The sequence below is a fragment of the Microtus oregoni genome, unplaced genomic scaffold, assembly GCF_018167655.1.
Source record: "Microtus oregoni isolate MIOR12 unplaced genomic scaffold, Mior012 000049F_ref0000343, whole genome shotgun sequence".
In the NCBI taxonomy this organism is placed as follows: Eukaryota; Metazoa; Chordata; class Mammalia; order Rodentia; family Cricetidae; genus Microtus; species Microtus oregoni.
Window position 1 is genome coordinate 385,001 of NW_024543223.1, and position 16,050 is coordinate 401,050.

Here is a 16,050-nt window from a genome sequence, read left to right on the forward strand (position 1 = left end):
TGTGTGTGTGCGTGTGTGCATCGTATGTGTTGGGCCATGGTGGGCATGGGTCAGAGGACAGCTTGGGTGAGTTGGTTCTCACAGTGTGGGTCCTAGAGCTCGAACTTGGGTTATCAGGATTGGCAGCAATTGCCTGTGCCCGCTGAGCTGCCCCATGGCCCTCTCCACCTTATTCTTTGAGACAGAGTCTCACTGCTCCTGGAGCCGGCCATCAAGACAGGTGTCCCTGCCTTCACCTCCTCAGCCCTGGGTTATAGGTGTGAGCCACTAAAGGTCTGGCTTTTTTATGTGGCTGCTGACAGTGAAACTTGGGTCCCTATGTTTGCTCAACAAGCACGCTGCCCGTGAGCTGCCCCCTCAGGCCCCATAGCCCATGTGTCTCCTGCCCTTCATCTAACTGTTTGCCGCCCCTCTTCCTCCGGGGAATTTCATCAGCCTCTGCTTTCGTTAAGGCTGGGACCCTTTAACACAGCTCCTCATGCTGTGGTGACCCCAACCATGAAATTATTTTTGTTACTACTTCATTACTGTAGTTTTGCTACTGTTACGAATCATAATGTAAATAGTTTTTGGAGATTGCCAAAGGGGTCGTGACTGCTGGATTAAGGGACCAAACACAGAAGAACTTGAATGACTTCCAATTCCTTCAAGGCCCCAGGTGGGCAAACAGACAGGCCAAGGCACCTGGCCCAGCTGCTGCCAGGCTCCTGCAGGCTCAGCTCTGGCAAGTCTGCTGAAGCCCTTGCCTGTGCAACCTTGCTTACCAGCGCCTCCCTGTGGTGAGATCTGAGATTGTGAGGAAATGTGCGTTCTGGATCTCAGCTTGCAGACACACTGTCTTCCTGCATTACAGTCGTAATTTTCTTGACCTCTGGGTCCTAAACCTGGACTTTGCACTTACTCCTTTGCCTCTCACGGTGACAGAACCTCTCACACTGGGAGCTTGTGTTTCCATTGCCTTGATGTTGTAGGACTTAGCAGGAAAATGGTTCACACGCACGCACGCACGCAAGCACACACTCCCTGCATTTCGAAAGCCCATGGTTTATCAGTTCCTTTTATGTTCTTGTAACAAATACCCGACAGAAAAAAGTGGGGGGCGATTCCTCTGCTCCGTGGTTTCAGAAGTCCAGTTCTTCACACTGAAGAAAGCACAATGGAGAAGAGGCGTTGGCATCACAGAGGCCAAGAATGAGGTCAGGGCAAGACATAACCCCACGCAACTCCTTGGAGCCAGAAAAGGTTTCTGAGGAACATCTTTCTGCCTATCAAAGGAGCTCAGCCATCAGCAGGAGTGTGACGGGATCACCCACCCCATCTATGAAATTCTGTGTTGTCCTGAAGCTAAGCTGCTATTGCGCGTGTCAGGATCCCCATGAACAGATCATGTGTGTGGCATATCGTTTCTCTCGCTCTCTGATGTGGGATGTCCTTCTGTGTATGTGTTGCTTTTATTGGTTGATAAACAAAGCTGTTTAGGCCAATGGCTGAGAAGAGTAAAGCAGGAAATCCAAGCAGAGATATATTGTTGGGGACTGCAGACCGCCAGACCCTGAATTTCTTGTAAACAACTTGTTTTTCCTCTGCTCTGAGCAGCCTGCAGCTGCTCTGAGCACGAGACCCCGAGGGCAGGGGAGTGGGTTCTGATGAGTCTGCAGCTGAAAGATCCCGAGAGCTGGGGCATGGCGATCAGTTAAGGAGTCCTATATAAGCTTCCCCTGAGCACAATACAGTTGGCACTCTTGTTTCAAGGATGACCGTGTCCCCATGTCTCTGTCTGTCTGTGTACGTGTGTTTTTAAGTCTCCAGGACAGTTCCCAGCTTGCATACTGTCCCTATTGCCCCCGAGGGCAGGCCCTACAATATACATAGAGTAGGTGGAGTCAAAGAGATGCCATGTAGCTGGCAAGGGAGAAAGGTGCTCCAGAATCTTAGTGGGAGGCCACAGCCTCCTGGTAATACATAGGTTAATAAAAATTAGTTAAGATGTAAGAGTTAGTTAATAAGAAGCCTGAGCTAATAGGCCAAACGGTGTTGTAATTAATATAGTTTCTGTGTGAGTATTCGGGTCTGGGCAGCCAGGAAACCAATGAACAGTTCCCACCTACATCTCTCATTTGTCTTTCAAGACAGGGTTTCTCTGTGTAGCCCTGGATGTCCTGGCACTCGCTCTGTAGACCAGGCTGGCCTCGAACTCACAGAGATCCACCTGCCTCTGTCTCCCGAGTGCTGGGATTAAAGGTGTGCACCACCATTGCCTGGCTCAGTTTTTCTCTCTCTGGAGAGATGGCTCAGTGGGTAAGAACACTGGCTGCTCTTCCAGAGGACCTGAGTTCAGTTCCCAGCAACATGGTGACCACAACCATCTATAGTTGGATCTGATGCCTTCTTCTGGCACAAAGGTGTATATGAAGGTAGAACACTCATATACATACAATAGATAAATAAATCCTAAAACAAAAACATTTATTAATATTTGTATGTGAGAGAGCCTTTGTGAGTGTTTGTATACCACATGCATGCAGGAGGCCAGAAGAAGGTGTCAGATCCCCTGGAACTGGTGTTACAGGTGTTGTGAGTCACTATATCCTGGTCCTCTGCAAGGCAGCCAGTGCTCTCGATTGATGAGCCATGTCTCCAGCCCCACTATTTTATTTAGCTATTTTTATTGTGTGTGTGTGTTGGGGTGGGACGCGTGGCAGTCATGTGCCTATAGATGTATGTTTCTTCTAGAGCTGAAGTTACAGGTGGCTGTGAGCCATTCAACATGGGTGCTGAGCGAGAGCTCACTCCACCTGCAGAGCTATCTCTCCGGCCACCTCATTCCCTTTCAAAGACAGGGTCTTGGTGGTGCACACCTTTAGTCCCTGCACTGAGGAGGAAGAGGCAGATGAATCTATGTGAGTCTGAGGCCAACCTGGCCTACAAAACAGGACAGCCAGGGCTACACAGAGAAACTCTGTCTCGAAAAACAAGCAACAGCCTTGTTAGGTTACCCGGGTTAAAGGACGTGTGCAAGGCTGTGTGTGCAAAGGCACTGAAGTCCCAGCCAAGCTATCAGTGGGCACCTCTGGATGGGCAGGAGGAGGAAGTGGAGGGCAGGAGCATTCTGGATGGGCAGGAGGAGGAAGTGGAGGGCAGGAGCATTCTGGATGGGCAGGAGGAGGAAGTGGAGGGAAGGAGCACTCTGGATAGAGGAGGAAGTGGAAGGCAGGAGCACTCTGGATGAGCAGGAGGGGGAAGTGGAGGGCAGGAGCACTCTGGATGGGCAGGAGGAGGAAGTGGAGGGCAGGAGCACTCTGGATGGGCAGGAGGAGGAAGTGGAGGGAAGGAGCACTCTGGATGGGCAGGAGGAGGAAGTGGAGGGCAGGAGCACTCTGGATGGGCAGGAGGAGGAAGTGGAGGGCAGGAGCACTCTGGATGGGCAGGAGGAGGAAGTGGAGGACAGGAGCATTCTGGATGGAGGAGGAAGTGGAGGGCAGGAGCACTCTGGATGGAGGGGGAAGTGGAGGGCAGGAGCACTCTGGATGGGCAGGAGGGGGAAGTGGAGGGCAGGAGCACTCTGGATGGGCAGGAGGAGGAAGTGGAGGGCAGGAGCATTCTGGATGGGCACGAGGAGGAAGTAGAGGGCAGGAGCACTCTGGATGGGCAGGAGGAGGAAGTGGAGGACAGGAGCACTCTGGATGGGCAGGAGGGGGAAGTGGAGGGCAGGAGCACTCTGGATGGGGGAGGAAGAGGAGGGCAGGAGCACTCTGGATGGGCAGGAGGGGGAAGTGGAGGGCAGGAGCACTCTGGATGGGCAGGAGGAGGAGTGGAGGGCAGGAGCACTCTGGATGGAGGAGGAAGTGGCGGGCAGGAGCACTCTGGATGGGCAGGAGGAGAAAGTGGAGGGCAGGAGCACTCTGGATGGAGGAGGAAGTGGAGGGAAGGAGTACTTCAGCTACAAATGATGTCTTCACACGTGGCTCAAATTTTTGCATTTATGAACTACATGTGCCATTTTTAAAATACAATAATGTTGATCTTAAAAAGAATAGGGAGGCACAAAAAGCATGGGCGAAGTCAGTGTCCCTGTCACTAGAGAAAGCAGTCATGCACACTTCCAGAGCACCAAGGAGAATTGTGTGCCCTGCTTGAGCAAGACACCCGGGGCTGTGCCAAAGTGCTGGCCAGCGTTACCCATGCCACTGTCCTGCTCACCCCAAGTCACCCCAGACACCTGCTGGGACAAGACACCTCCCCAAAGCTTCTCTCCAAAACCACAACACCAAAAAGTCCTTTTCTTTTGTAAACTACAGAATAAACATCTCCAGCCACCCCTCTCCCCACCCCCCTCACCCCCACCCCCTCATGCCGCTGGCAATACACATGTTTATGTCTTTGGCAAGAGAAAGGAGGGGAATGAAAGAGAGAGAGAGAAAACAGCTTTGGCAAGTTCCCCTCAAGCAGATGGCGCCAAGTCAGTAATGAACCCTCGGCATTTGGGGCGTTTGATCTGCCAGCGGGTCTGCAGAGTTGATGGAAGACTGCTGAGGGAGGCCTCGGGATGCTCTCTGGAAGGATGCTGGCAGCATCTTTAAAACTGAACCAGGCCCTAGGGACCTATTCCCAGAAAGCTTCTCACACCAGCGCTCAAGGCCCAAGCACAAGCGTGAGCAGGGCTGGCTTGCAGAGCGGGAGGTCTGGTTGCCTTAATGGCTTATTAATACCTGAGGAGCATGCTTCTCAGGGACGATGGGCACTCTGTTTCATTTGACCCTGTGGGGCTTGATAAGAGCTCACAGGTCTCCTCTGGGTATAACCAGGGATGAGAAGGGCAGCTGTCACCCCAATGCGCCATGACTACAGAATCCTGTTGCCAAAGGCTTAGCCTCTCTGTCTCCACACCCAGGCCAGAGAGCAGAATTTGTCCTGAAGGTCCCCGTGTTTGTCGGTTTTCTGTCACTGTAACAAACACCTGAGGATAAACATTGATCAAAGGCTTGCTTGGCCTTGTAGATCTGGGGTCGCACCTGTGGTCGGTCAGCCCTGTCGCTTTAGGCCTTTGGCAGCACATTATGGTGGGCGCGTGCGGCGAGGAGAAACCGCTCACCTTTTGGCCTGGCAACAAGACTGAAAGGAGGAGCAGGGCAGTGGTGGTGACCTCTTTAATCCCAGCAGAGCGCAAGGCCAGCCTGGTCTACAGAGCAAGGTCCAGGGCAGCCAGGGCTACACAGAGAGAGGGAGAAGGAAGGGATCAGGCCCCCACAATCTCCTTCAAGGGCTCACCCACTAGGGCATAAAGACTTCTTCTAGACCCCGCCTCTTAAAGGAACCTCTGCGGCAAGGTGGGGTGTATGCCTATAATCCCAGCACTCAAGAGGCAGAGGCAGGCACATCTCTGTGAGTTCAAGACCATGACTTTGTCTCCATGATCAGTGCCACTTCCGTGGCTGCATGGAAGGTGTGGAAAGAACCAGACTAGGAAAATGGGGATGAAGAAGAGGGCTCCATCTGTGCCAGGGGAGGCCACCGTCCATGCTGGGTGAGGAGACTCCAGGGTCACCTTTGGGGTCATCCACGCTCCTGTAGGCAATCCTCTGGACATGAGAGCCTTGGTGGAACTTACTTGAGTTTGTCACCGAGTCCTTAGGAGGGAGCGGTAAACACTCACATCTCTCAGGGAAGAAATTCTCATGTTGCTCAAACTAGAGCACCAGCTCCGTCTGGAGAGGGTCAGACAAGGCTGCAGCAAGGACAACTCATGGACGGACACTCTAACCAAGAGGCCAGGAGAAGAGGAATGCCAGGAATCCAACTCTGCAAGAAAGAAAAGGAACCTGGGAGATGAATGAAGCAAGCAGGGGAGGGGGTGCGGTGCCAGCCCGTGGCATCAGAGAGTTGTAGCTCCTAGGGCTGGCTTCCAGGCATATGACCTTTGCAGTCCTGGCTGTGTGTACTCAAAGACTTCAGCTTTGGCTCTGGCTGGTGGCCTCCTGAAGTTCTTCATCGTCTGTCCAAGAGGAGGCTGTGTATTTCCATTTTCCATCGGTGTCCACAGTCAGCCCTGAGTCCAGAGAACCCCACTGTGGAGGTTGAGCATTTTGCCTGTTACCCTTTTCGCATACATATTTGCGTGCACACCAAACACGGGTGTGCTCACCAGACATGCACACACTCCCCAGTACAAGCACACCCTCTCAATCTTCTTCCCTCAGACACCACATGGTTCATTTTTTAAAAACTATTTCTTTATTTAATGTGCGCCGGTGCTTCACCTGCATGCATGTCTGTGTGATGGTATTGGATCCCCCTGGAACTGGAGTTACAGACAGTTGTGAGCCTCCATGTGGGTGCTGAAAATTGAACCTGGATCCTCTGGAAGAGCAGTCGGTGCTCTTAACTGCTGAACCATCTCTCCAGCCCCCACAAGGTTCATTTTGCCCACAGATATTTCCTGAGTGTCCTGTGAGCCTGGCACGGTGCTGGAGATGAGAAAGCCGGTGGCATACACCAGCAGCATGGTCTGTGGAACCTAAGGCATGCTCCCTGGAGGGGCTGGCCCTCTGGAAGTCACTTGTCCTCTTCTACCTACCATTCACTGAGCATGAAGGGCTCCCCTCTGACCTGGGACTCTGGTTCAGTTTGCCAGAGGCCTACGCAGGGTATTGCTTGTCAGCCTAGTTGATAATATTCTAGAGAAGTCGTTCTCAACTTGTGAGTCATGACCCCTCTGGGGTCACACATTAGATACTTACATTATAATTCTTAACAGTAGCAAAATTACAATCATGAAGTAACAACTAAAATACTAAAATACTTTCATGGTTGGGGTCAGCACAGCACACGGAACTGTATTAAAGGGATGCAGCGTTAGGGAGGCTGAGACCCACTGCTCCAGAGCGTGAGACTCAGTAGCTGCAGAGGCTGTAGACGCCCATCCTCTCAGCCACAGCAAGACGAAGCTTTCGGAGATCAAGAGACCACGATCAAAGGGTTTTGATGTCAGTCTTTCCTTCCTCCCTCAGGCTGTGGTAAGCGGCTGATACGCACATCCTGCTTCCTGCCTCTGCTGGCAGCCAGATTCTCTTCATTTCATTTCTTTGAGCCACATCATGCCAGGGCCTTGGCACAAGTGCTACCACTGAGCTACCCTAACCTTGGATTTTTGAGACAGCATCTCACTCTGTAGCCCACGTAGCCTCGAACTCGCCCTCTTTCCGTCTGAACCCCCAGAATGCTGTGGTTACAAATCTGCACCCATGTCCCGCTCAGGAACTGACTTCTGCAGTCCTGGCCTGAGCCTTGGGCGTTCCATACAAGTGTGCTACTACCGAGATGGTCTCCAGTCCTATTTAACCTCACCATCCCCCTGCCTCAGCTTTCCTAGTGGATGGACCTGCTAGCCATTGCCACCAGTCTGACTCAGCATCCAGCTTTTCTTAGGCCCAGGCAATTCAGAATTCTGTGATGATGTAACTCACCAGGTCACAGGCACCGCCCGCAAAGACCTGCCTACCAAACAGCCCAGCTATGTGACCAGAAGAAGCCAGTGACTTCGGAGGGCTTCAGACAGGAAAGGGTGCTCAGGATGACAGGTCACAGCTACATCACTCACTTGAGGCAGGACTGTTACACCCTTCTGATCTCCTCCACCACCTAAGATGTGAGTTCCCCTAGTTCTCATCAAAACGGTGTGCTGGACTAAGGTACCCAGTGAGTAAACTTCTTGCCACATGAGCATGAGGCCCTGAATTTAGGTCTCCAGCATCCAGGTTTATAAAGCCAGGTGTGTGGGGCTGGATAGATGGCTCAGCGGTTAAGAGCACTGGCTGTTCTTCCAGAGGTCCTGAGTTCAATTCCCAGCAACCACATGGTGGCTCACAACCATTTGTAATGAGATCTAGTGCCCTCTTCAGGCCTGCAGATGCACATGCAGACAGAATACTTTATACATAATAAATGAATAAATAAATCTTAAAAAATAAATAAATAAGCCAGGTGTGTTCTGAACACTGGGACAAAAGGCTCCTTAGGGCTTGCTGGCCAAAAAACCTAACTAAATCCATAGCTCTGGGTTCAGTGAGAGACCCTGTCTCAAAATATAAGGAGTGGCGCATGTGTCTACTTGACATCAACCACTGTCCTACACACACACACACACACACACACACACACCCCACAGCAAGAAACCATAATGACAGGGTGGGAGGAGGCCTTCCCGCAGGCACTGGCCCTGACTCTCATGTGTTTTAGCCCTAGAAGGACATGGGAAGCCATGAGTAGTTAGTGTGGATTAGGAGCCACAGCTGTCTAACCCCATCGGAGAATGTCTAACCCCCAGTGATGTCAAAGGCTCTGTGGTTAGTGTAGACTTTTTCTCTCCCAGGAAGAAGAGGTATGTTGGTCTCCTGTTCCTTGGAGTCCTTGTGACAATGTCACTACTGATGGACTTCACAGTGTAGATTTAAGCATTCCCAGAGCCTCTGGCTGGGCACCACTACAGCTGTGATGTCTATGGTTACTTTAGCCCAAGAATCTTTGGCACTGTGAGTGGCCTGTGCTCCCTACTCCTTCAGGGATGTTAAGTGGAGCCTGAGCCTGGTGCGGAGGCCTCAGCCCCTGCAGGGAACTCACAGAGGCTATGAGGAGGGCCTCATTTGTACGGCAGGCCTGCAGGGGTGTCTCTGATAACATGCATTCCTGAATAATGGGTCCAAGTACAGCATCTTGACCACACTCTGGAGATCCACCCTCCTGTGGCAGGCCTCCCGGAACAGCCCAGGCAGGCAGCTCACCTCACCTACCTCTTCCAGGACAGGTGGCTCATGCCTCGTGGGTTCCAGTGCTGGCATGAATAATGGCCACCTCTCTGGTCCTTGGATTCCTGTTGTCCCACAACCAAGGGTGTTAGTCAGTGTGCAATGATTTGGTGGCCACCTGAGGAAAACAGTCAGTGGAAAGTAGAGGTCTTAGTCTCTGGCTGCTGGCATTGAGTGAGGCAAAAATCATCCTAGGGCCAGGATGTGGCAGACCCCTGCTATTCACGGAGTGGCCAGGAAGTGGATGAAGAAAGGGAGTAGCCAGGGCCAGTACACCCGGTAGACCATGCTGACCATGACCTACTTCCTACCCCACCACCTCCCAATAAGGCCATCACATGACCACCGGATAAGTCGGGACCCTCAGGACCCTGTCACCTCCACAGCACCACTAACTAAGGACCAAACCCTCGACACACAGCTTTGAGTGAACATCGTGTATCTAAGCCTTAACAGGAGGCTTGCCGTGACCACTCTCTAAATTCTTGACACTGCCAAGGTCAGGCTGTTGCTATCTCTCACAGAGGGACAGCAAGCCACATCACCTCTCCTTCTCCTTGTCTTTCTGACCCCTACAGACTTGCCAGCCCCTCTTGTTGGCAGCTTCTCAACCCTTCCAGAATAATGGGGCCTCCCATGGCCTGTCTGCCACTGGCCTTCCCAGCCCATTGATAGTAAGTCAGGCTAGGAGTACAGCTCCATGGTAGGGGGCTCATGGAGCATGCACAAGCCCTGAATTAGACCCCCAGTGCAGCAAAATAACACTAATCTCATTAGTAGCATCCAGCCTGCATAGCTGTCCTGTGCTTCCGGTACTCCACCTACTCACCCCTGAGGACTGTCCCATGGCTCGGCCCCAGTTGCTTGACTCCAAACTTCCCCTCTTCTTACCTTGTGTATAACATCTTTCCCATATTGAAGCCCATTCCTTAGTCTGGACACCCCATTTTCAGGGGTGCTTTTGGGAACACCCACACTGCTGGGTCGCTGCTGTGCTGTTTCCTGTCCGTTTGTTCCCCGTCCTCTGCATCGAGGGTGCACAGAGGTGGCCAGAGTGTGGAGGCAGGTACAAAGGTGACTCTCAAGGCCCAGTTGGTCACAGGGGTGACAGGGTCTCCTGTCTCCCTGTGACACTAGCTCTCCAAGATACCTCTTCCCACTGGCTGGCTTCAAACTCACAGTGATCCTCGAGTCTCTGCCTTCTGAGTGCTGGGCTTACAGACGCGAGTCACCGTCCTTGTTTTCTCTCACTTTTAAAAAGATTTATCCTTATCATTACTTCTTTGGCTTTTTGAGACAGGGTTTCTCTGTGTAGCCCTGGCTGTCCTGGAACTCACTCTGTAGACCAGGCTGGCCTCAAACTCACCGAGATCCGAGATCCATCTGCCTCTACCTCCTAAGTGTTGGAATTAAAGCAAGCACCACCTGGATGTTTTCATTATTTTAATTAACAGATGGGGGCTATGTGCATATGAGTGCAGTCACTCACAGAGGCTGGAGGAATCAGATCCCTTGGAGCTGGAATGTAGCACGCACACCTTCAATCCCAGCACTCGGGGGGCAGAAGAAGGTTGGGGGTTCAAAGCCAACCTGGTCTACAGAGTGAGACCCTGTCACAAAAGGAAAAAAAGAAGTCGCAACCTCTCCCTACTTAAGTTCCCCGACTTTTTGCCCAGTTACATCTACTGCTGTCTTCGCCGGTCATCTTGCTTCCTGTTTCTTATCTGATAAACGTTCGCTAAGCTCTTCAGTAACAGACTGCAACTCTCCCACTTTCCAGGGCGTGTTGCTGTCTTCCTGTCTAACTGTTTTGGTTGGATTGATTTTAGTGAATTCTGTTTCTTTGAGAAAGGATGCCGTCTCCCCTAGACATGCGCAGAATCACGCTGACGGCCACGACAGGGCCCTCCTTGTCCTTCCGTGGCTTCTCGTGTAGCTGTCTGTCTTTGTTGGACTCACACTGTGATTGGTTCCAGGATGATGGATTGGTCCCCTGGGAAGGAACCATTCCTCAGATGATCTAATTAAATCAGGCCCCCTTTGTGGGGGTCCTCTTTGAGGCCAGGCTTTGAAGGTTGTTACAGTCCCTTGAGGGGTCCACTCTACTGTTTTCCAAAAAGTTTTGTGTGTGTGTGTATGTGTGTGTGTGTGTGTGTGTGAGAGAGAGAGAGAGAGAGAGAGAGAGAGAGAGAGAAGCATGACTGCAGAGGCCAGAAGAGGGCGTGGATCCCTGGAGTTGGTGTTATAGACAGCTGTGAACCCCCTGACCTGGGTACTAAACTCAGGTCCTCTGGAATATCAGCCAGTGCTCTTAACCACTGAGCCATCTCTCCAGTCCCCCAGCTGTCCCTTTCCATCTTGTAAATGCCTAGCTGGTCCATGTCTTAGCTTGCTCCCCCCGTGGAGCTATTTCTGGTTAGCCTCCTCTGAATTGCTTGCCACGGCTCACCCTTGAACTCCCAGACCCACAGGGGTGAGCTCTCTGCGGTGGCTGGTCACTTCTGCACAGTTGCTCTGCGTAGGACTAAGGCCAGCCTGCTTCTCTCAGAGCGACACCCTGCCTTATAAAGGGGGCGACGGGCGTGGCAGCCCCCTCATGGCATGGAACCTCTATTCTGTGAGCAAGCAGGAGTACAGGCAGCCGGGCGCATGTAGCTGCAGACCTGAGGCAGACCATTCATGCCACAAGGGAGGCTGGGGGACAAAGAGAGTCCCCAGGCTCCCAGCTGCTTTTTTCTGGGATAACAGTTCTACATTTCAGAGCGGGGCATTCCACATGCGCACTGGTGCTCGCCCTTCCAGTTCCCAAAAACTCTATTTTTGTTTTGTTAAATGTTCTCCACTAGCTACCGCTGTGCCTCTAGGAGACAGTCTCCCCCTCACCACCATCTCTGAATATTCAGTACAATGAAGAAAACACTGCCACGGGCGGGCTGTCCCCCGGGAAAGTAGGGAGGCTGTAACTAGACAACATGAACAGAGTGAAGAGGGAAAAGCCACCGGACACCATCCAGCTTGCAGCCCTGAACAACTGTGACAAAGAGACAGAGAGGCCTAGCGCCATGGCAGAGAGGCAGCGCTCATTCCACGTGCCCAAGGCTCGTCACGAGGCAGAATGGCTCCAAAAGATGTGTCCCTGTTCCAAGGGACCCTCAACTGGAAATGTGGTCTTTGCCGATGAAATTCGATAGAGGGTCTGGAAATGAGATGGTCTCTCCAGATTTTCTGAGTGGGCCCCAAATCCAAGGACCCGTCTTCCTCAAAAAGAACCGGAGGTCAAATATGGTGGCTTGTGCCTTTAACCCCAACACTTGGAAGGCAGAGGCAGGATCTCTATGAGTTCAAGGCCAGTCTGGTCTCTATAGCAGGTTTCCAGGCCAGCTGTGATAAACAGTGATAGTCTGTCTCAAAAAGTAGCAGCGGCAGTGATGGGCGGGGTGGTAGAAACAGCTCTAGAGAGAGGCCAGCTAGACGTTTTCAGGAGGAAGGGGACAACTAGGGGACTGAGAAATGGCACAGTGGTTAAGAGCATGTGCTAGTCTCCCAGAGGACCTGAGTTCTAGGTTCGCCAGGGCCCTGCAGAGAGACTCTGTCTCCAGCAGGGGGCAAGAAACCGGAGGGCTGGTAAAATAGGCCAGCTAGATAGACCCCATCGTGGGAGGAGAGCACCGACTCCCACAAATTGTCCTCTGACCTCCATGTGTGTTCCCATAGCACGCTTGCACCCCCCACATACCCCCACACACCCGTACACCCCAACACATGCATGTGCAGCTCCATATACACATGAAAAGGAAACAAGGAGACACTCAGGGGAGAAGCTGAGAAGGCAAATGTAGGGACAGACGTGTAGCCCGACTTGCTGGCCCACACTTGTAATCCCAGCACCAGGAGGCTGAGGCAGGAAAATGACAGTTCCATGCTGGACTGGGCTTATAAGAGGCAGGGAGTGATGAGGTCACAGGACTGCCTGTCTAGACTGCTGCAACAGAAGGCCTTCGCCTGGAATTGTAAAACAACACAAGCTAATGCTCAGGTCTGGAGGCTGGGAAGTCTGAGACCCAGGTACCTGCAGCTTCGCTGTGTGGTGAGCACTGTCTCCAGCCTCGTAGATGACGCCTTTAGCAATAAGAGAGCCCCCTTGGGTCTAATTTGCAAGGCAGGCATCCCAAAGTCCAGGCCTCCTATATGTTAGAATATGTTGCACTGGGGATTGGATTTCAACATTTAGAGCATTCAGACCTTGGCTCAGGAGCGGAGGAGGACCAGAGAGATGGCTCAGTGCCCACTGGTGCCCACGCTAGTGCTCATAACTCCGGGCCCAAGGACTCCTGCACCCCCTCCTGGCCTCCATGGGAACACATACATACATACATACATACATACATACCACACATTCATAATTTAAAAAGTAAATAAAAGACTGGGTGCTCTCTGGCCCTAGTAGCCCCTCAGAACTTTTGTTGTTCTAAGCCTGTGTGTGGCAATATGTTGTATTATCTTGGGTAGTTAGTGTAACGTGTAAACACATGTCCATGGATGTGTGCACTGTGTGTGCATGTTATAAGGTCAGAGGCCAATGTTAGGAGTTCTCCTCAGCAGTTGTTATTGTCATTTTGCAGTATGAGGGTTGAACCTAAGGCCTCATGCATATAAGGCACCTAGCACAAGCTCCAGCCTGGCACATATGAGCCATGGGCAGTGCACCCCGGTGTCACTCTCGTGTAACATGGTGAGGGTGGTTTTACTTGCCGCACATACTTTGGTCACTCCTAGCCCCTGTCATGACATGTTCCTAACTCAAAAAGTGCATGGCTTTTCACTCAGGAATGGCAGTCCCCTGCCGTGGTTAGTCCCCTGCTCCTTCAGCTCTCGGCCTGTGACAGTCCTCTCTACTGCTTTCCCCAGGGCCCTGGCACCTGAATTAGGCAGTTCCACAAGTTGCTTTCTGCTTGAACCTTTATAGTGTGCCCTCACGGAGCGTGCCCTCACACAGTGACAGTGTACCCTCATGGAGCTTGTCCTCATGGAGTGTGCCCTCACGGAGCGTGCCCTCACACAGTGTTCCCTCACACAGTGACAGTGTACCCTCATGGAGTGTGCCCTCACGGAGCGTGCCCTCACACAGTGTTCCCTCACACAGCGTGCCCTCGTGGAGGGTGCCCTCACACAGTGACAGTGTGCCCTCATGGAGCGTGCCCTCACACAGCGTACCCTCGCGAGGGTGCCCTCACACAGTGACAGTGTGCCCTCACGGAGCGTGCCCTCACACAGTGTGCCCTCGCGAGGGTGCCCTCACGGAGCGTGCCCTCGCAGAACGTGCCCTGACACAGTGACAGTGCGCCCTCACGGAGCGTGCCCTCACGGAGCGCGCCCGCACATAATCATCTGCCTGGTTTCTCTCAGATCTTCGGATCTGCAGCTGGCCACAACAGTTTCCTACTCTGACCACACAGCACCGTGCCTGGCTAGGAAGACGTAGGTAAGATAAGCGAATGGTGCCAGGGATGACGCCCAAAGGCCACAGAACTGTCATTTAGTCTCCTAGGATTCAAGCCACCACATCCCACCCAGTAGCAAACTTTCCAAGTTGTCATTAATTCAGGTCCCCACACACATGATTCTTGCAGAGAAAGTCGCGCGGACAATCTGGCCCTTTGTGGAGGCTGTGGGAGCCCCCGCGCATGGAAGCCAGCCTCACATCGGTCGCTTTTGCAGAGCCATCGGCTCGAGAACTTAAGGATTCTGCAGGCGTGCTCGGAATCTCTGGGCCCAGCAATTAATTCGTGGGAGATTAAAGGATCGTTGTGTCTCTGATACATTATTATGCCGAGTGGGCTTCGCTGTGGATGTCAAAACTGGAACCAGAATCCTCATTAACTGGGACCTTTTATCTGTGTGCAGTTTCTAGAAGAGATGGGCTAGGAAGCGAGCTGGTGCCTCCCCCAGTTGCATTCCAGGGGTGTCCTGATGCTTACCCAGCCACCGTTCTTTCTGAGGATGGTGTGGCCATGGGCCAGCTTCCTCTAACTTTACAAGTGAGCACCAACTCTGTCTGGCCTCCAGGCCTCTTGAATCCCCACCTTCAGGGTCACCCCATCTCCCTAATTATGTAGAATGATGACCCCCAAAGGTGGCCTTTGGAGCCACCGTGGCATATGGGGAGCTGGAAAACGAGAGTAAACAGGTTTGGTTTTGTGTGCAGCCGACCAGGGCCTGGGCCGAGTGTGACTGCATTCTGTTGCCCACGGGAAGCAGGCTCCGGCCTCTCCATCATCAGCTCTCCCACCCATCCTGGGATCTACCTGGAAATGTTGGGGCTCCCTTGATCAGTCTCCATCCTCGGTGCATTGATAACAGAAACTTCAAGGTGCAGGGGAGGGGGGTCATCTCCAGGGCCCTCATCCAACGCTGGCTGAACTACCTTGAAGTTAGCTTAGAAGCTCCTAGCATTTTAGCAACTCCTGCGCTTTGTCCCCTGGGTTTAAATGAACAACACTTGTCTACACAGCTGCTGCCTGACCCTAGCGAGGCCAGGGCTGTGCTCACCAGCCCAGGTGGCTGCTCTCCCGGCCCCTTGTATAGAGTGACTTTTCTGGAACTCTGCCATCTCTATCTAGAAACTTTGGAAACAGAACAGGAACTGGGTCAGAGTTCTAGGTGTCCCTAAGAAAAGTATTCCCCAGGGGAGAGTGCCCCAGAGAACACTGTCCCCAGGTTTCCTTCCTCCAGGCCCCTAGGGTCTACTTTCCCTCAGTCTTCCAGCCAAGAGCGCCGCACCTCCCACTGCCCAATGTGGCAAATGCTGTTCCTCATCCAGCCCTCTCCGGATCTGAGGAAGAAGAGAAGAACAAGGATGGATGCTTGTGGGGAGATCGAGTCCTGGCCACTCCCTGGCAGGAAGGTAAGGAAATGGCCTGGGGATTCCGCACAGTGCCCTCTGACCCCACTCTGCTTCCGGATGTACCTGCAAACACTGAAGTCAGGACCCCTCTCAGTCAGCCATGCTGATTGCCCGGAGCTCTGGATCCCATGGTCGTGTTCACAGTGCACACCTCATAATAGCTAATGGGGCGGGGAGGGGGGCAATCTCAGTGTCCTCCAACAGACGAAAGGATACCTGAAGTGTCTTCCATAGCCAGTGAACTATCATTAGCCACAAAAAGAAAGAAATTCTCAGCCGTGCTACTGCACGGGTGTGCCATGGGGCGTCCTGCTGAAACAAACAAGCTGGACACAAGATGTTACA